This window comes from Oncorhynchus clarkii, chromosome 32 (genome assembly GCF_045791955.1).
Source record: "Oncorhynchus clarkii lewisi isolate Uvic-CL-2024 chromosome 32, UVic_Ocla_1.0, whole genome shotgun sequence".
Classification (NCBI taxonomy): Eukaryota; Metazoa; Chordata; class Actinopteri; order Salmoniformes; family Salmonidae; genus Oncorhynchus; species Oncorhynchus clarkii.
The window spans coordinates 23,650,301-23,672,524 of NC_092178.1; positions in this window are offsets into that span (position 1 = coordinate 23,650,301).

Consider the following 22,224-nt stretch of genomic DNA (forward strand, 5'->3'; position numbering starts at 1 on the left):
TGTGGTCTGTCTGTCTGTCTGTCTCACTCTCTCTTAAAAGTATAGTGGTTGAAAATCCCAGTGGAGACTCATTGGTCTTTATAAGGAGTTTTTTTTTAAACAGCCTAATACATGCTCACAGGCATTAAAAATAATCTGATAGCCATGATCACAGATAAAAGAGCTGTCCATGCAATGCATTACAAAGTCAGACCGAATTGAAAAAAATTATAAAATAATGTCTGTCTCTGGTGAATACTCAAAAGGGGTGTCAAAATATCCCCCCAAAATCACAAATAGGAGTTCTCATAAATTCTCTTTGTTTGTTTTTGACTACTGTGTCCTTGATGTGTCAAGGAAAAGAAAATCTGCCTTGGTGAAGATGCTCATAAATACTGTGAATACATTTCTCTTGACACCTCTTGAGGGATTTGGGGAGAAAAATACCCATTTCCCAAAACAGCGGGACGTTTCTGTGAACTTTTCCTTACCTCACATGTTGAACGTGTGACTCAGAACATAACATCTTACTTATTTATTATTTGTAAATGTTCCTAGAACAATCCATTCTTGGCGCCAACCATCCAAATGTAAATAAGCATGTTTTAGTGAATTCTAATGCAGAGGGAAATAATTATCTTCCTAATTGAAACATTAACTCAATTCATACAAATCACCCAAGAGAATACTGAACGACTAAAACTCAAGCTGTGTTCAAACAATCATACTAACCGCACTAACCATACTATTTGTGACGTAAATTGAGTATATACAGTTGAAGTCGGAAGTTTACATACACTTAGGTTGGAGTCATTAGAACTCGTTTTTCAACCACTCCACAAATTTCTTGCTAACAAACTACAGTTTTGGCAAGTTGGTTAGAACATCTACTTTGGACATGACACAAGTCATTTTCCAACAATTGTTTACAGACAGATTATTTCACTTATCATTCACTGTATCACAATTCCAGTGGGTCAAAAGTTTACATACACTAAGTTGACTGTGCCTTTAAACAGCTTGGAAAATTCCAGAAAATGATGTCATGGCTTTAGAAGCTTCTGATAGGCTAATTGACATCATTTGAGTCAATTGGAGGTGTACCTGTGGATGTATTTCAAGGCCTACCTTCAAACTCAGTGCCTCTTTGATTGACATCATGGGAAAAGCAAAATAAATCCACCAAGAACTCAGAAAAATAAATGTAGACCTCCACAAGTCTGATTCATCCTTGGGAGCAATTTCCAAACACCTGAAGATACCATGTTCATCTGTGCAAACAATAGTACGCAAGTATAAACACCAAGGGACAACACAGCTGTCATACCACTCAGGAAGGAGACGCGTTCTGTCTCCTAGAGATTAACATACTTTGGTGCGAAAAGTCCAAATCAATCACAGAACAACAGCAAAGGACCTTGTGAAGATGCTGGAGGAAACAGGTACAAAAGTAGCTATATCCACAGTAAAACGAGTCCTATATCGACTTAACTTGAAAGGCCGCTCAGCAAAACTGCCATAAAAAAAGCCAGACTACGGTTTAACTGTGCATGGGGACAAAGATCTTACTTTTTTGGAAAAATGTCCTCTGGTCTGATGAAATTGAAATAGAACTGTTTGGCCAAAATGTTTGGAGGAAAAAGGGGAGGCTTGACCATCCCAACCGTGAAGCACAAAGGTGGCAGCATCATGTTGTGGGGGTGCTTTGCTGCAGCAGGGATTGGTGCACTTCCCAAAATAAATGGTGTCATGAGGATGGAAAGTTATGTGGATATATTGAAGCAACATCTCAAGACATCAGTCAGGAAGTTAAAGCTTTGTTGCAAATGGGTCATCCAAATGGACAATGACCCCAAGCAGAGTTCCAAAGTTGTGGCAAAATGGCTTAAGGACAACAAAGTCAAGGTATTGGAGTGGCCATCACAAAGCCCTAACCTCAATCCCATAGAAAATCTGTGGGCAGAACTGAAAAGGCGTGTGCGAGCAAGGAGGCCTACAAACCTGACTCAGTTACACCAGCTCTGTCAGGAGGAATGGGACAATATTCATCCAACTTATTGTGGGAAGCTTGTGGAAGGCTACCCAAAACGTTTGACCCAAGTTAAACAATTTAAAGGCAATGCTACACAATACTAATTGAGTGTATGTAAACTTCTGACACACGGAATGTGATGAAAGAAATAAAATATTAAATAAATCATTCTCTCTGCTATTATACTGACATTTCACATTCTTAAAATAAAGTGGTGATCCTAACTGACCTAAGACAGGGAATTTTTACTCAGATTAAATGTCAGAAATTGTGAAAAACTGAGTTTAAATGTACTTGGCTAAGGTGTATGTAAACTTCCAACTTCAACTGTAGTATGCTTATTGGTCATTGTACGGATATATTTAGTATGCCAAAAGTTTGCCTTACAACATTCGCCAAAATAAGAAGTATACAGTACAAGCAGTGGACATTACTTCCATGCTTTTAGGACCCATAATGTAATTCTTCCGAAAATGGGTGTCACGACTTCCTCCGAAGTCGGTCCCTCTCCTTCTTTGGGCAACGTTCGGCGGTCGACGTCACCGGTCTTCTAGCCATCGCCGATCCACCTTTCATTTTCCATTTGTTTTGTCTCGTCTTCCATCACACCTGGTTTCAATCCTATCAATTACATGTTGTGTATTTAACCCTCTGTTCCCCACATGTCCTTGTCCGGTATTGTTGATTGTAAGAGTTTGTGCCCGTTATGTCTGGCGTGCGAAGGGTTTTGTCCGATTGTATTTATTTATTTGTGTTTTTTATTATTAAACTGCACCGTTGTAACATAGTATTTTCTCTCCTGCGCCTGACTTCTCTACCGCCAGTACGCACACGTTACAATGGTCTTGGCTTCTCATCATGTTCAGATTTGAAGAAAATGGCGGAAAATATGCAGCCGAAGTCCAACGAGAGCGGATAAAAATTCATTTCTTTAACTAATTATGACAAATGTTGAGCAATGTAATAAAGTCATGACTTTTCAAATAACGTACCTTACGTTATGTTGGCTGACAATTTGTTAGCTACGTTATCCTTATGAACCACATAGCATATCATTACAGCAGTATGTACCGGTATGTTAGCTAGCGACCTAACATTAGTTGGCTACTAATACATTAAACTTTCCAGTATATTAACTATATGCTATCTAACTAACTACCCAAGCTTATTGACTTGATTATTCCAGTCGTTCTTAGCTTATCTACTGTAAGTGGTGTAGTCGTTGTGCAATCTGAATGGACATTCGGGGGCTTTCGTGAATTCGCACTGGCTATCTACTCCGATTTCAGAATACTCTCGTCTGAGTGTACCAGAGTGCAGAATAAATGATGAATTTACGAAGGCTCAACACCCTTTGAATATGGCCGGTGTCAGTAAACATCGGCAAAAAGAGTAATTCAATTGTTGCCATCAGCACAGTTACAGTCACCAACGCTCTGAATAACATGAAAACTGCTAGGGCAAGTAAAATGGTCAGAGTGAGGAGTTCCCTCATTTGTGTCTGGAAATAGCTACCCAACGTTAACTTGGGAGCTTGACTGCCATTTTAAGGTCAGAACGCCCGAATCGACCCTACTCCCCGGCCAGAGCATCCACTGAAAGGATACAGTTTGTTTACAGTATACTAAAATGAACTATTAGTATATACTAATTAAATATGTAGTATACAGTATGTTAGTACGGGCATTCAAACACAGCTTCTGTTTCTCTCTGTTTCAGAATTTTCTTTCACAATCCCTTATCTTTTTTCTTTCTCTCTGAATTTCTCTCTCTCTACTCTCTTTCCCTCTCTCTCTTCTGACCTGCATTTCACTCCTCTCCCAGGCCCATATTAACAGTAACTGAATCTTTACCTTCTTTGAAACTCTATTCACCATGGCCAGAAATAGGGCTAGTGAAAGGCCTTTTCAAAACATGCTTTAATCTAGCTGGAATGTCCGAGATTGCTTCCATATGTGCCGAGATGCACATCAAAGTTCCTATCCTTCTCCCTAGTCCAAATGAATGGATACTGACTCTCACTGTGGCTGTTTCCTAAAGTTACAGTGGTTAACCGAATACATGTGTGTAGACACACACACACACACACACACACACACACACACACACACACACACACACACACACACACACACACACACACACACACACACACACACACACACACACACACACACACACATACATACAGGGATTAACCGGAGATTGTAGACAGTCCCAGTGATGTCAGCAACTTGAAAAGGAAGGGTCGGTCGTAGAGGTCGACCGATTATGATTTTTCAATGCCGATACTGATTATTGGAGGACTAAAAAAAGCATAAATAAATAATGAAACGTGTTCAATTTGGTTTAAATAATGCAAAAACAAAGTGTTGGAGAAGAAGGTAAAAGTGCAATATGTGCTATGTAAAAAAGCGTTTAAGTTCCTTGCTCAGAACATGAGAACATATGAAAGCTGGTGGTTCCTTTTAACATGAGTCTTCAATATTCCCAGTGTCACGACTTCCACCGAAGTCTGTTCCTCTCCTTGTTCGGGCGGCTTTCGGCGTCTTCTAGCCATCGTCGATCCACTTTTCATTTTCCATTTGTTTTGTCTGTTTTCCTACACACCTGGTTTTCATTTCCCTCATTAATTGTTGTGTATTTAACCCTCTGTTCCTTGTGTGCTTGTGCACATGTTTACTGGTTTGCGTCGGGTTTTGTACGCATGTTATTTCTTTATGCCGTTGGTTTTGCAATTAAACTGCTCCGGCTATTACCTAGTTATGCTCTCCTACGTCAGACTTCCCTGCCACCCCTTACACCCAGGTAAGAAGTTTTAGGTTGAAGTTATTATAGGAATTATATATTTCTCTCTATAACATTTGTTTTTCATATATCTTCGACTATTGGATGTCCTTATAGGCACTTTAGTATTGCCAGTGTAACAGTATAGCTTCCGTCCCTCTCATCGCCCCTACCTGGGCTCGAACCAGGAACACATCGACAACAGCCACCCTAGAAGCATTGTTACCCATCACTCCACGAAAGCCGCGGCCCTTGCAGAGCAAGGGGAACAATTACTTCAAGGTCTCAGAGTGAGTGACGTCACCAATTGAAACGCTATTAGCGTGCACCCCGCTAACTAGCTAACTATTTCACATCGGTTACACCAGCCCAATCTCAGGAGTTGATAGGCTTAAAGTCATAAACAGCTCAATGCTTGAAGCACAGCGAAGAGCTGCTGGCAAACGCACGAAAATGCTGTTTGAATAAATGCTTACGAGCCTGCTGCTGATGCCTACCTTCGCTCAGTCAGACTGCTCTATCAAATATAAAATCATAGACTTAATTATAACATAATAACACACAGAAATACGAGCCTTAGGTCATTAATATGGTCAAATCCGGAAACTGTCATTTCGAAAACAAATGTTTATTCTTTCAGTGAAATACGGAACCGTTCCGTATTTTAACTAACGGGTGGCATCCATAAGACTAAATATTGCTGTTACATTGCACAACCTTCAATGTTATGTCATAATTACGTAAAATTCTGGCCAATTAGTTCGCAACGAGCCAGGCGGCCCAAACTGTTGCATATACCCTGACTCTGCGTGCAATGAACGCAAGAGAAGTGACACAATTTCCAAGTTTAATATTGCCTGCTGGCCTCCCGGGTGGCGCAGTGGTTAAGGGCGCTGTACTGCAGCGCCAACTGTGCCATCAGAGTCCCTGGGTTCGCGCCCGGGCTCTGTTGTAACCGGCCGCGACCGGGAGGTCCGTGGGGCGACGCACAATTGGCCTAGCGTCGTCCGGGTTAGGGAGGGATTGGTCGGTAGGGATCTCCTTGTCTCCTTGTCTCATCGCGCACCAGCGACTCCTGTGGCGGGCCGGGTGCAGTGCGCGCTAGCCAAGGTTGCCAGGTGCACGGTGTAGCCTCCGACACATTGGTGCGGCTGGCTTCCGGGTTGGATGCGCGCTGTGTTAAGAAGCAGTACGGCTGGTTGGGTTGTGCATCGGAGGACGCATGACATTCAGCCTTCGTCTCTCCCGAGCCCGTACGGGAGTTGTAGCAATGAGACAAGATAGTAGCTACTACCACGAAATTGGGGAGAAAAAAGGGTAAAATAAAAAAAAATTAAAAATAATAAATAAAAATATTGCCTGCTAACCTGGATTTTTTAAAAATAAATATGCAGGTTTAAAAAATATATACTTTTGTGTATGGAAAGGCGTTTATGGTTCGGTACATTCGTGAAACTATTTTTTATTTTTTTGCAAATGACCTTTTGTTAAATCATCCCCCGTTTGGCGAAGTTGGCTGTCTGTAAAGGCTTCTAGGAGTAGTGGGTGGAGGAGTCAGGCGCAGAGAGCAGGGTAGTTCAAAACGTGGATCTTTATTCCAAGAACAGAGTAACGGTCACGCCAAACACAAGGGCGCATAAATACCCAGTCCAACAAACAGGATGAAACTGTCCGGAAAAACGGAATCTGCAATAATCCACACACCATGAACAGAAAAACAGGCCCGCACAAAAGCCGGCGGGCCTACCGGGTTTAAATAGCCCAAAACAAAACCCAAACAAGAAACAGGTGAAACTAATCAGACAAAACTAACTGAAACAAAAAAGGGGATCGGTGGCAGCTAGTAGGCCGGCGACGACAACCGCCAAGCGCCGCCCGAACAGGAAGAGGCACCATCTTCGGCGGGATTCGTGACACTGTCTTTGTCTTCTGTACTTAGATAAAATTCATATCAAGATCATCAGACAGGCTATATGTTCACCTGTCAGCCAGCCACACAGAAACACACACACCCATGCACACACACACATACCCCCACACACATACAAACATGTGCACAGCCACACACTCCTATTGAGTGAGCTGTTTGTTTGTCTAAATGCTGATACAGTTTTTCTCTCTGAGAACTTTTGAGCTCATCATAGTCACAAACACAATGCAATCATTTTGCAAAATAACACAAAAGATCCTTCACAACATATAATATGACATCTTGACATTTAAAAGATAATACAGCAATCTGTTATTCATTTACATAACGACAAACTAAACCATACCATCAGAGTGCAAAAAATATATATCAATGTGTGACATTTACAATGGAAAATATGAAATAAATTACAGAAGTATAATTGCTTAGTGTGATAGATACTGCCACGCGCACACACTCCTCTTCCCCGATCAATGGTGTTGGACAGGGAGCTCCCGTATTGACCAGCCCAGCAGGAGTGATGTCCCGTGCTGCCCCCTAGGCCTCATCCATCTCCCTCTCTGTGTCTTTGGGCTAACCAAACCACACGCCTTAATGCTCATTTAAATGCCACAAAAATCAGCATTGCAGACATATGGCCTAATCAGAATAAAGAGAGAGACATACTCTGGGTAGAACTGGTTGGTCGTACTACAGCTAAGATCCAATGGATTGGCCTAAAGGCCCTTGCAGTCACACGCCAAGTCAAATGTTTTCCTTTGCATGACAAAGTAAATACAAGCACTGACTTCTTGAATGACCTCACCAACTCCATGTCCAAAAGGGTTACAAAGGGCATAACAAGGGTTGCGCTTGAGCTAGCTCAGGGGTCACACACGAACAGCACCCTACCAAGCTGCCTTCTCAATTTACTAAACTGCTAACAGAGCCACTCATTGTGAAATAAAAACCTAATTGCCCCTAGTGGGGCAATAGAATGTAGTACTCAAGTCAAAACAGAACTGCCATCTCTCAGTGTGATATTTCTTCAATGGCTAAATCCCAAATGGCACGCTATTCCCTATGGGCCCTGGTTATAAGTAGTACACTATAAAGGAAATAAGGTGCCATTCTGGAGGCATCCAATGTGATCTCAGACAACATAACCATTAGTGATAGAGAGGTATAATCCATGCCTTGTATAATCCAAGTATTGTATTCAGCGGTGGATGTGGTTGTACAGTAAGGGCCAATAACTCAGACAGGATGGAATTTCTGATTGGTTTTATGAAATTACATTTACATTTTAGTCATATAGCAGACACTCTTATCAAGAGCGGAAGGAACTAGGGTTATGTGCTCACGGGCACATCAACAAATTTTTCACCTAGTCGGCTTAGGGATTCGAACCAGCAACCTTTTGGTTACTACCCTGAGGATGAACATGTAGCTTAACATCCCAAATCACCATCATTGTAGTCTTGTTTGGTCCGACTTACATGCTAGCAGGACACTTTGAGTGGCTTGTTGTGAGACTCGTTGTTGTATTAAAAACCAGTAAGTAGGCCTGCACACTGTATTGAAAACTAAACTAAATATGACTCTTGTAATCACCATTAGATGCTTTTATTTGGGGGGGATTAGTAGGACTGTGGGATAATCGTAACCTTGTCCTATAACTGTTCAATTGCTCTTGTGACAGGTTCATTGGCTTGAACCCCAGTTGTCCCCAACTCTACCCTGGCCCAGCCGCTGCTCTACCATGGCTCCTCTAGTAAAACCCCAGCTGTGTCAACAGGTGGTGTAACCAACCTCCCCTTTAAAACCACAGGTGGGTGGGAGCAGAGAGGAGAGAGAGATGGAGAAGCTAGAGGATAAAGTGGAGTAGACGTATATAGAGCGAGAAGGAGGAGTTGTAAATTAATAAACTATTTTTCGCTGTTGAGATAAAATGGAGTGTTTGTGGCTTTTGTGTCCTGGGACAGTAGACTACAAGGACACAAAAATTAAGATAAACAGCCTACACAAATATGGACACACAAACACTCACTCATTCACACACACACCCACAGTCTCCTTCCTCCGCCACCAGTTTTCCTGGAGTTCTTGTTTCCAGATGACTGACTGTGTCCATCTGTGGTCACTCTTCATCCAACATGTATTTTTCTCTGTAAACATGCCTTTCCTTACATAATGAGTACTTGTAATGAGTGGAGTGGCTATGTTTATTAGGTTTAGTGGATGGAGGGACAGGCAGAGAACATCTGTCCCTGGATCTGTTTCTCATCACCATGACCTTCTATAGGTCATACAACAATCACACAGAGGTCACAGCCATCAGTCACAGTTATTTGACAGCACCATGGTGTTTTATACAGACGTTTATTATTTATATTTTATCAGTATTTTATGAAGGTGTGTATGCACATCAAGTAACAGGGTACAAAAAGTTAATTAATGAAAAGAGATGAAACACACTTTTTGATTGGACCCAAATCAAAGCTAAACAGTAAGCTATACAAAATGGTTTCCTTACACAATAAATATTAGGCCTAAAATCAATAAGTCTAGGTCTATGGTATATGTTCTGAGAAATAATTAACTGGTAGATTAAAAGTAGAGAGAGGAATGAATGAATCTGACAAAACCATGTTCATATGTGTGCTTTTAACCTTTTTCAAGACGTAGAGTGGTGAGGGTATTATAATATACAGTTGAAGTCGGAAGTTTACATACACCTCAGCCAAATACATTTAAACTCAGTTTCTCACAATTCCTGACATTTAATCAGAGTACAATTTCCATCTTAGGTTAGTCAGGATCACCACTTTATTTTAAGAATGTGAAATGTCAGAATAATAGTAGAGAGAATGATTTATTTCAGCTTTTATTTCTTTCATCACATTCCCAGTGGGTCAGAAGTTTACATACACTCAATTAGTATTTGGTAGCATTGCCTTTAAATTGTTTCTTGGGTCAAACGTTTCAGGTAGCCTTCCATAAGCTTCCCACAATAAGTTGGGTGAATTTTATCCCATTCCTCCTGACAGAGCTGGTGTAACTGAGTCAGGTTTGTAGGCCTCCTTCCTCGCACACGCTTTTTCAGTTCTGCCCACACATTTTCTATAGGTTTGAGGTCAGGGCTTTGTGATGGCCACTCCAATACCTTGACTTTCTTGTCCTTAAGCCATTTTGCCACAACTTTGGGAGTATGCTTGGGGTTATTGTCCATTTGGAAGACTCGTTTGCAACCAAGATTTAACTTTAACTTCCTGACTGCCACATACTTTTCCATCCTCATGATTCCTTCTCAGCCCCTCCTGCAGCAAAGCAACCCCACAACATGATGCTGCCACCCCCGTGCTTCATGGTTGGGATGGTATTCTTCAGCTTGCAAGCCTCCCCCTTTTTCCTCCAAACATAACGATGGTCATTATGGGCAAACCACTCTATTTTTGTTTCATCAGACCAGAGGACATTTCTCCAAAAAGTACAATCTTTGTCCTCATGTGCAATTGCAAACCGTAGTCTGGCTTTTTTATGGCAGTTTTGGAGCAGTGGCTTCTTCCTTGCTAAGTGGCCTTTCAGGTTATGTCAATATAGGACTCGTTTAACTGTGGATATAGATACTTTTGTACCTGTTTCCTCCAGCATCTCCACAAGGTTTGTTGGATTGATTTGTACTTTTCGCACCAAAGTACGTTAATCTCTAGGACACAGAACGCGTCTCCTTCCTGAGCGGTGTGACAGCTGCGTGGTCCCATGGTGTTTTATACTTGCGTACTGTTGTTTGTACAGATGAACGTGGCACCTTCAGGTGTTTGGAAATTGCTCCCAAGGATGAATCAGACTTATGGAGGTCTACATTTCTTTTTCTGAGTTTTTGGTGGATTTATTTAGCTTTTCCCATGATGTCAATCAAAGAGGCACTGAGTTTGAAGGTTGGCCTTGAAATACATCCACAGGTACACCTACAATTGACTCAAATGATGTCAATTAGCCTATCAGAAGCTTCTAAAGCCATGACATCATTTTATGGAATTTCCAAGCTGTTCAAAGGCACAGTCAACTTAGTGTATGTAAACTTCTGACCCACTGGAATTGTGATACAGTGAAATAATCTGTCTGTAAACAGTTAGAAAAATTACTTGTGTCATGCACAAAATTACTTGTGTCATGCACGACTTACCAAAACTATAGTTTGTTAACAAGAAATTTGTGGAGTGGTTGAAAAACGAGTTTTAATGACTCCAACCTAAGTGTAAGTAAACTTCCGACTTCAACTGTACATTTGCATTTAGCAGTAATGCAATGCATTGACTAAAAGTTACAGTGACATAAGTTGTTTTTCAGCCCTAAAATGCCAGCATCCTGCTAGCGTCATCCTGCCATCACTCAGAAAATTGATCTTTTGAGACGGAGAGGCAAAACATAAGAAGAACCAGACAATGGACATGTTTGCCACAGTCTACGACACAGCAGAGCATGCTGGGTAAAAGTACAAGGTAATGTCCCAAATGGCACACTATTCCATATATAGTATACAGATGTAGGATCTTAAGGATTTGAACCAGTTTTACAGCAGGAAAATAATCCTGCAGCAACAGGAAATGTGAATTATAATTAATGGACATTTTTATAGGGCTTGATACATTTTTCTCAAGGGAAAATCAAGTCTGAAATGTAAAAGTGTTTTAAACCTAATAATACACTACAAGTTGAACATTTCCTCATTTAGGAAATTAGGACATTAGGACATTTAGGACTCTGGTCGAAAGTAGTGCACTATATAGGGAATAGGGTGCCATTTGGGACGCACCCTAAGAGTGCCCCTGGCAAGCCCAACTATGACAAATAGAGCTTTGGTTAGATACAAATTGAATTATTCAGACTCTTCAGGCTTACTGCTGGATGTGAAAAAGATCATTGGTTTGTGTTCTCATGTCCATCCTTCATGGTATGGCAAAATGACAATGCCTAAGGGGAACGTAAGGTCACAATCAATCACCCTGTATAGCAGAAAGAGTGAGAGAAGGGGGGAGTCTGTGTGTGTGGGAGATTCATCTATCAGCGCTGAGCGAAATCTGACCTGATCAAAGCAGGGAGGAGTGTCTGTGTGAGAGAGAATGTGGTCTGCACTGTAGCTACAGTATGTATGCACCCCAACAGGGTCTGTATATGGAGGAGAGGAAAGAGAAAAATAGTAAAAGTAAGAATGATTAAATGACTATTACATGTCAATACACCTATAGTATAAGACAATGGTATGTTTATGTCATGTCCCTTTGAAGCATACAGTCATCACAGAGGTTCCGAGGGCCATTGTTGAATGTTGTATTCATCCTCAATTATTCAACAGCAAAGCAACCTGTTTCAAGGCTGCTGGGTAATCTTGACCTTTGGTGGTTAGATGTTTTCTGTTGCTGAATTTCACTGAAAAAAAGAGCATTGCATGTATTCACCCACGTCCTTACAAACACACACGTCACACTCTCTTTGTACTCGTATGTTCTTTAAAGAATCACTGGAGAAGGCCTCATTAAATTATGCTACACTGGCTTGATTCCGTGGCCATGACCCACTGAAAGCATAGGACAGCTACACATGTAAGTGTAATACTGTATATAGGACAAAAGCATGGACCGGTAAGTGTACATTCAATAAATGTCAAAAAGTATGTGGACACCTGATCGTCAAACATCTTATTCCAAAATAATAGGCATTAATATAGAGTTAGTCCCCCTTTGCTGCTATAACAGACTCCACTCTTCTGGGAAGGCTTTCCATTAGATGTTAGAACATTGCTGTGGGGACTTGCTTCCATTCAGCCAGAAGATTATTAGTAAGGTCAGGCACTGATGTTGGGTGATTATGCCTGGCTCGCAGTCGGAGTTCCAATTCATCCCAAAGGTGTTCGTTGTAGTTGAGGTCAGGGCTCTGTGTATGCCAGTCAAGATCTTCCACACTGATCTTGACAAACCATTTCTTAATCGTCCTCGCTTAGTGCATGCAGGCATGTCATGTTGAAACACGAAAGGGCCTTCCCCAAACTGTTGACACAATGTTGGAAGCACAGAATTGTCTAGAATGTCATATATGTATGCTGTATGCTGTAGCGTTAAGATTTCCCTTCACTGGAACTAAGGGGCCTAGCGCGAAATATGAAAAACTGCTCCAGACCATTATTCCTCCTCCACCAAACTTTACACTTGGCACTATGCATTTGGGAAGGTAGCGTTCTCCTAGCATCCACCAAACCCAGATTTGTCCGTTGAACTGCCAGATGATGAAGCGTGATTCATCACTCCAGAGAACGCGTTTCCACTGCTCTAGAGTCCAATGACGGTAAGCTTTACACCACTCCAACCGAAGCTTGGCATTGTGCATGGTGAACATAGGCTTGTGTGCGACTGCTTGGCCATGGAAACCCATTTCATGAAGCTCCCCAAAAAAAGTGTTTGTGCTGACGTTGCTTCCAGAGGGAGTTTGGAACTCGGTAGTGAGTGTTGCAACAGAGGACAGATGATTTTTCAGACTATTTTTTCAGCACTCGGGGGTCCCGTTCTGTGAGCTTGTGTGTCTACTACAGTACTTTGCAGCTGAGCCGTTTTTGCTCCTAGACATTTCCACTTCAAAATAACAACACTTGCTCCCGAGTGTTGCAGCGGTCTAAGGCACTGCATCTCAGTGCTAGAGACGTCACTACAGACACCCTGGTTCGAATCCAGGCTGTATCACAACTGACCGTGATTGGGAGTCCCATAGGGCGGCGCACAATTGGTCCGGTTTTGGCTGGTGTAGGCTATCATTGTAAATAAGAATGTTTTTATTAACTGACTTGCCTAGTAAAATAAAAACATACAGTTGACCCGGGGCAGCTCTAGCAGGGCAGAAATTAGACAAACTGACTTGTTGGAAAGGTGGCATCCTATGAACGTGCCACGTTGAAAGTCACTGAGCTCTTCAGTACAGTCATTCTACTGCCAATGTTTGTCTTTGGAGAGTGCATGCCTGTGTGCTCGATTTTTATACACCTGTCAGCAACGGGTGTGGCTGAAGTAGCCGAATCCACTCATTTGAAGGCGTGTCCACATACTTTTGGTGTAAATGCCCATAGCAAAGTGTCTTTAGAACAAAAGCAAAGCAAAAGCAAAGTGTCCATACATGCAAAGTAGGTATGGACATACATACAAAGCCTACATAGGTTACATAGAGCGACATGCAACACATCGAGAGCAGATCTCCACAGAGCCGACATGAGACAAGTCATTTGTATTACTTTGGCGATACAGGGTGCATCGGCTCTTGACTCATCCTTAGAAGCTCTTTCTCTCTCGCTCTCTCTCTTTCACTCTGTCTCTTTCTCTCTCTCTCTCTCTCTCTCTCTCTCTCTCTCTCTCTCTCTCCCTCTCTTAAAAGAGTTCTCAAAGCTGAGAATCATTTGCTGAGATCCCTCCTCCTTCACAAAGTATAGATTTCAGTGCTGAGGAGTGAAGTTGCTCCATGGGTATTCTCTGGGCTGTGAGGCTCTGAGCTGGAGATCAAAGAAGATCAGGCCTGATGATCTGTGTAATGTTTTAGATAGTGCTCAGGGCCTGTGGACCTGACTGGACTGCTCAAACCTGGTCGGAGGTGGTGTGTGTGTGTGTGCATGTGTTACAGGCCTCAGTCTGTAGAGGTGATGGACTTTATCACAGGCATAATATATCACTGCTCAGTTACTTACACTGACACTCCACTATGACACATTCAGTAGTACAACAGCCTACACTCTTAGAAAAAAGGGTTCCTAAAGAGTTCTTCAGCTGTCCCCATTGGATAACTATTTTTGAATCTATGTTTGGTGCTTAGGCTGCTACGAGGGCGCCATGGCAGCTTCCAGGTAGAACCCTTTTGGTTCCAGGTAAAACTGTTTTGCGTAAAAGGATCTACATGGAACCAAAAGGGCTCTTACCTGAAAGTTGCCATGGCGCTTTAGTAGCAGCCTAAGCACAGAGCGCCTGTAAATGTGTACATATTTAGTTATTTTTTTAGGTGTTTTTAATTGTTGATTTTTTTTATCAGCTCTTTTTGTTTTTGATAACATAGAGTTGTTAATGCGTATATCTGGGTTTTTTGAGCCACGAATTTGCAGATTGACTGAGAGGTTTACACTTTTTGACTTTTAACCTTTATTTAACTAGGCAAGTCAGATAAGAAATAATTATTATTTACAATGATGACCTACCCTTGGCTAGCTAGCTAATGTTTTTGTTTGAAAAAACGCATATGGACACAGTACCAGCTTTTTTTGTTTCACCTGGCTGCCAATTCTTGATCTTCTGAGAACATAATTTGAGGAGTGGCCTGAAGCGAGAGGAATGGGAACTGGAGGAATACAGCAGTGCTGAAGCTCGTAGTGAGGACGACTGGCTACTATTCTGAACTTTGTGTGGTGAGCTTTCTGCTGCCCAGAGCTGCTGAGGCATCACCCAAGTGGTGCTACACAGAGTGGAAGAGGAGCAGTCCAGTGGCTATAAGACTCAGGCTGGTTCCCAGACTTGCCCTCTACAAGATTATCAGCAGACTCCAGCACCATCATCTGACCAGCTCCCTCCACTCAAGCCATAAACTGACCCTCTAAATCTTTGGAGGATGCAGCTTTCAAAGACAGCTTCTATTGGTTGACCTGTCATGATATATTCCTTGTTTGTTTTTTGCTCTTGAAGCGCTTTGAGATTCTATGAAAAGCGATTTCGAATTAAATGTATTATTATTATAAATAAGACAGACAGTCGGGTTGGCATCAGTGCTATCTCACTGTCAAATGTTTTGACAGTTTGAAGAATCTAAAAATGCCTTTTTCTCTCCTGATGTTCAAAGGCAATTCGTTCTGTCATTCCTAACGCACTTGATGATAGCAGCAACCCTTCTGAGATGAGGGGAAAATATACATCAGCTTGACAAGTCAGTCAGACAAATGACCAACCCCTCTTTCAACAAACGCACAACACACACACACAAGCAGCTACACACACACAGTCTTCAGACATCTCTCTATCTGTTTTTTTATCTGTAAGTCTGATATCAACCCAGGTGGAAACAAAACTCTGTCTCAGTTAGGGGGACAGACCTGGTTTGAACTAGCCCCCCACTTTGACTGATCTGTCACCAATTTTAACTAACAAGTTCATGCAAAATCTTCTTGTCATTCTTGATTAGTGCTGTAAATGAAGGGAGGGACATTCTTGCCTTGGACCCTGTGCTTTACAGACCCTGATAATAGCAGAGAATATCCCACTTACTAGTAGGAGGCATACACAGACAGTTCCTAACCAGTCATCACAAACAACAGTCTCATGGGACCGTGATAACCATCAACCAGGGTTTGTATCAGCACCAACTGTTTATCATGAACTTTGTATCAAATGTGTTCAGCATCGAGGCCAATTCCAACAGAACAATGGATATTAAGGGAGGCTACTGTGCCAGCTGATCTGGTCACCAGTTAAATTACGTGGAGTTAATGGCGCCGGAGGAGATGACCGCCGTTTTACAGTCTCCTAACCAATTGTGCTATTATGTGGGTTTTTTCGCGATATTTGTAAATGATATTGTACATAATGTTTCTGCAACCGTATCTTACGGAAGAAAAGAGCTTCTGGATATCAGGACAGTGATCACTCACCTCGGATTAGACGAAGATTTCTTCAACAACAACAAGCAGGACTCACACGATATTCTCCAAACACCCCACAGGGCAGACGTCCCAATTATTCACAAAAGGAAGCGACGCAGACGACGAAGAGCCGGATGCCTCGTCCGGACCCGAAGAAGACAAATAGGAAAGTTGCCGTTACCGTCAATATTACTCACCAACGTGCAATCATTGGACAATAAACTAAACGAGGCACGATCACGAATATCCTACCAACGGGACATCAAAAACCGTAATATCCTATGAATCGTGGCTGAATGACGACATGGATATTCAGCTAGCGGGATACTTGCTGCACAGGCATGATAGAACAGCACACTCCGGTAAGAGCAGGGGGAGCGGTCTGTGCATATTTGTAAACAACAGCTGGTGCACGAAATCTAAGGAAGTCTCTAGATTTTGCTCGCCTGAAGTAGAGTATATTGTGATAAACTGCAGGCCACACTACTTGCCTAGAGAGTTCTCAGCTATACTTTTCATGGCTGTTTATTTACCACCACAGACAGATGCTGGCACTAAGACTGCACTCAGTCTTAGTGCCAGGAAATAAGGAAATAAGCAAACAGGAAACCACTCACCCAGAGGCGGCGCTCCTAGTGGCCAGAGACATTAATGCATGGAAACTTAAATCAGTTCTACCAAATCTCTATCAACATGTTAAATGTGCAACCAGAGGGAAAAAAAATTCTAGATCACCTGTACTCCACACACATACGCGTACAAAGCTCTCCCTCGCCCTCCATTTGGTAAATCCGACCACAACTCTATCCTCCTGATTCCTGCTTACAAGCAAAAATTAAAGCAGGAAGCACCAGTGACACGGTCTATAAAAAAAAATTCAGATGAAGCAGATGCTAAACAACAGGACTGCTTTGCTACACCTCCCTGATTGAGTCTGTAAAACCAACATACTTCAAGCAGACCACCATAGTCCCTGTGACCAAGAACACAAAGGCAACCTGCCTAAATGACTACAGACCCGTAGCACACACATCCGTAACCATGAAGTGCTTTGAAAGGCTGGTAATGGCTCACATCAACACCATTATCCCAGAAACCCTAGACCCACTTCAATTTGCATACCGCCCAAACAGATCCACAGATGATGCAATCTCTATTGCACTCCACACTGCCCTTTCCAACCTGGACAAAGGGAACACCTATGTGAGAATGCTGTTCATTGACTACAGATCAGCGTTCAACACCATAGTGCCCTCAAAGCTCATTACCAAGCTAAGGATCCTGGGACTAAACACCTCCCTCTGCAACTGGATCCTGGACTTCCTGACAGGCCGCCCCCAGGTGGTGAGGGTAGGTAGCAACACATCTGCAACGCTGATCCTCAACACTGGAGCTCCCCAGGGGTGCGTACTCAGTCCCCTCCTGTACTCCCTGTTCACCCACGACTGCATGGCCAGGCACGACTCCAACACCATCATGAAGTTTGCTGACGACACAACAGCGGTAGGCCTGATCACCGACAACGACGAGACAGCCTATAGGGAGGAGGTCAGAGACCTGGCCGGGTGGTGCCAGAATAACAACCTATTCCTCAACGTAACCAAGACTAAGGAGATGATTGTGGACTACAGGAAAAGGAGCACCGAGCACGTCCCCATTCTCATCGACGGGGCTGTAGTGGAGCAGGTTGAGAGCTTCAAATTCCTTGGTGTCCACATCAACAACAAACTAGATTGGTCCAAACACACCAAGACAGTCGTGAAGAGGGCACAACAAAGTCTATTCCCCCTCGGGAAACTAAAAAGATTTGGCATGGGTCCTGAGATCCTCAAAAGGTTCTACAGCTGCAACATCGAGACCATCCTGACCGGTTGCATCACTGCCTGGTACGGCAATTGCTCGGCAAGGCACGACAGAGGGTAGTACGGCCCAGTACATCACTGGGGAAAAGCTGCCTGCCATCCAGGACCTCCACACCAGGCGGTGTCAGAGGAAGGCCCTAAAAATTGTCAAAGACCCCAGCCACCCCAGTCATAGACTGTTCTCTCTACTACCGCATGGCAAGCGGTACCGGAGTGCCAAGTCTCAGACAAAAAGGCTTCTCAACAGTTTTTACCCCCAAGCCATAAGACTCCTGAACAGGTAACCAATAAGCCTGACTAACAGGTGTCTGTATATAGCCTTGCTACTCTTTTTTCAAATGTTTTTTACTGTTGTTTTATTTCTTTACTTACCTACCTACACACACACACACACACATACCTTTTTTTTCGCACCTGTAAGTAAGCATTTCACTGTCTACACCTGTTGTATTCGGCGCACGTGACAAATAAACTTTGATTTGATTTAATTGGTGGTCCTTGAATACTGTTATTTACTTGTCAATCCAGAAGGAGGAAGGGTTCATTGTAATCAGGCGTGCAGGGGAAACTGTGACTGACCAGACCATTCCTTCTGAGTGATATCACAGCCTCATAATCAAACCCACCCGTTCTCTGAAAATTTCCCCGAATGATACGGAAATTAGGAATCTTCCTGGGAATGCCGCTTTCAAGAGACTATAGGGACCAGGCCTAATTAAAACTCCAGAGTTCTGTGAGTCGAGTGGAGGACTCCCCTTTTTCCCTGGAGCAATCCCGAGAGGATTTCCAGAGAACTAGAAATTTGGAGCAACACTAAGTGTCACGACTTCCGCCGAAGTCGGCCTTTCTCCTGTATGTGCTAGTGTATATGTATGTTCCTATTTGGAATTTTTGCTTGACTTTTTTGAGTAAACTCTTGTGTTGCTCAAACCTGTGTCCTGCGCCTGACTCCACTACATCTCTGCACCCAATCGCTGACACTGAGAGGAATTCCAGAGAACTAGAGAGAGGATTTTGCTGATGGGATGTACATAGCAAGAGTATAGCCTTAGCTACTGCAGAGGTTTTATTAAATCAACGACAATGCAAGCCAATATTTGCTGAGGCATGTTTTCCTCAAGTTTTTGCATCGTCTGGTCTGGTCTGTCTCAGTTGTGAGTGGGTGTGTGGGAGGCTGAGCAGGGTCGTATTCAATAGACTGACAGGAACTTGTCATGTGACCATACAGGAAGTCCAACAGGAAGCAGCCGGGCAGGGAAACAGGAAGGAGAATCCAGAGAGAAAGAGAGAAAGAAAGGAGAGGGTGTAGTAGGTTTGTTGAGATGGAGAGAGAAAGAGAGAGGGGTGGGTGAAAGAGCTCACGGCATGGCTTGTTGATACACCGGCAACACTCAGCAATTTTTTTTCCTCATTGACTGACTGAATGGGGAGGAGATTTTCAGGAACACATTGAATGGATCTGGCTCCACATGCACTAGGAAGCTCACTTATCTCTAAAGAGGATTGTCTCTCTCCATCCCCATCTTCTTTGGGGAGCGAGCAGAGAGGAGAGAGGGTACTGGGCAGGGTGCCAGGGACGCCCCTTGCCAGACGTGGTGGATGGCGTATGGGTAGAAACGCTTGGCACGGACGGGGAGAGGATATGCCAACAGTCTCACTGGCATCCACCTACTCCTGCAGTTCAGAGAGAGGTGAATAACATCTCATATTGCCTCCAGTAAACTCTCAACACCCCACATACAGAATTCACACACACATGCAGGCTTCATTACATACAGAAACAGTCAAATATTTGGACACACCCACTAATTCAAGGGTTTTTCTTTATTTGTACATTGTAGAATAGTAGTGAAGACATCACAACTATGAAATAACACATATGGAATCATGTAATAACCAAAAAAGTGTTAAACAAATCAAAAAATATTTTAGATTCTTCAAAGTAGCTACCCTTTGCCTTGATGACAGCTTTGCACACTCTTGGCATTCTCTCAACCAGCTTTACCTGGAATGCTTTTTCAAGAGTCTTGAAGGAGTTCTTGTTGGCTGCTTTTCCTTCACTCTGCGGTCCAACTCATCCCAAACCATCTCAATTGGGTTGAGGTCGGGGGATTGTGGAGGCCAGGTCATCTGGCTGGGCGGTATACCGTATTTTACTATATACCGGTATTTATGCACGGACCGGTTTGGGTTTTTACTTTACCTTCTATAACAGTATTTTAATGTTTAATTTGTTAAATGTGATACGCCATGAATAACGTCCATTTTTATAGTTTACTCCGCTACTTGAGTCATCCCTCTCCGCTCTCTCTCTCTCCATGCCGCTTTCCACACAGACCTAGTCCCACCCCCAGTCACTCAAGGAGCGCATTTGTTGTTACTTGACCACAAGACACTTTCGTTCAGTCTGCATGGTCAATGCAGCACATACAGCAATGTTGATGACAACAATGCTGCTTCTACTTTGATCTTATTATAAATCCACAAGTGTTCTATAATTACAATATTAGTTTGTGTTTCTTACAACTGCAAACAGATAGTTTGTATTTTCTTAGCAAGTTAAGCTAAATCGTGTTAGCCACTAATGCTAATCGCTAGCTAATAAAAGTACTGAGTCAGAGCAAACGGAGCTAGCTAATACAGGCTGATACCAGTACTGGTGGAGGCTTAACTCAGCATGTTGTTTGTGCAACAGTATCTTCGAAATCAAAGAGGAATAGGTGAAGCATGAATATGTTGGATATATGAATAAAGATTAAATGTAGCCAAAGATTATAGGGTCCCCTTGGAAACACTGAACATCCCTTTGGTTCCTACCCTGTCACAATAACTTGTCAATGGCATTTTCATTCGTTGTCATGTCAAACAACACTGTATTCAAAGCGCCCACTATTACATTTTAACTATAGAATTAGAATAAACATACTATTTCCATGATTCCAAAAGTTTCCCCAAGTGCTTTGATCTAAATCGCAATTGCAACATTTGGTTAAAAATAAGGCCTAGTGGGCCTCCCGGGTGGCGCAGTGGTTAAGGGCGCTGTACTGCAGCGCCAGCTGTGCCATCAGTAGTCCCTGGGTTCGCGCCCAGGCTCTGTCGTAACCGGCCGCGACTGGGAGGTCCGTGGGGTGACGCACATTTGGCCTAGCGTCGCCCGGGTTAGGGAGGGCTTGGTCAGTAGGGGTGTCCTTGTCTCATCGCACACCAGTGACTCCTGTGGCGGGCTGGGCGCAGTGTACGCTAACCAAGGTGGCCAGGTGCACAGTGTTTCCTCCAGCGCATTGGTGCGGCTGGCTTCCGGGTTGGATGTGCGCTGTGTTAAGAAGCAGTGCGGCTTGGTTGGGTTGTGTATTGGAGGACGCATGACTTTCAACCTTCGTCTCTCCCGAGCCCGTACGGGAGTTGTAGCGATGAGACAAGATAGATACTACAACAATTGGATACCACAAAATTGGGGAGAAAAAGGGGTAAAAATTCAAAAAAATAAAATAAGGCCTTTTTTCCCCATATCATGGCAATCAATCAAATTAGTGCAGGAAATCTATGGAAATGCAGGAAATTATTTTAGGTTGAATTGAACAGTATAAAACAATCAATATGTGTTGCCACCCTAGGGTCACGGACTACTCATGAAGCAAATGTAAAACTTGTATTAATCCAAACACAAAATACCGTCAAATACGTCATACCATCAAAGATTGGAAAAATTCCATGATATGATATTTTGGCCATATCGCCCAGCCCTAGCACTCAAATTGCCCTTACACAGCCTGGAGGTGTTTAGGTAATTGTCCTGTTGAAAAACAAATGATAGTCCCACTAAGCACAAACTAGATGCGATGGCCTATCGCTGCAGAATGCTGTGGTAGCCATGCTGGTTAAGTGTGCCTTATATTCAAAATAAATCACTTACAGTGTCACCAGCAAAGCACCCCACACCATCATACCTCCTCCTCCATGGTTCACGGTGGGAACCACACATGCAGAGATTATCTGT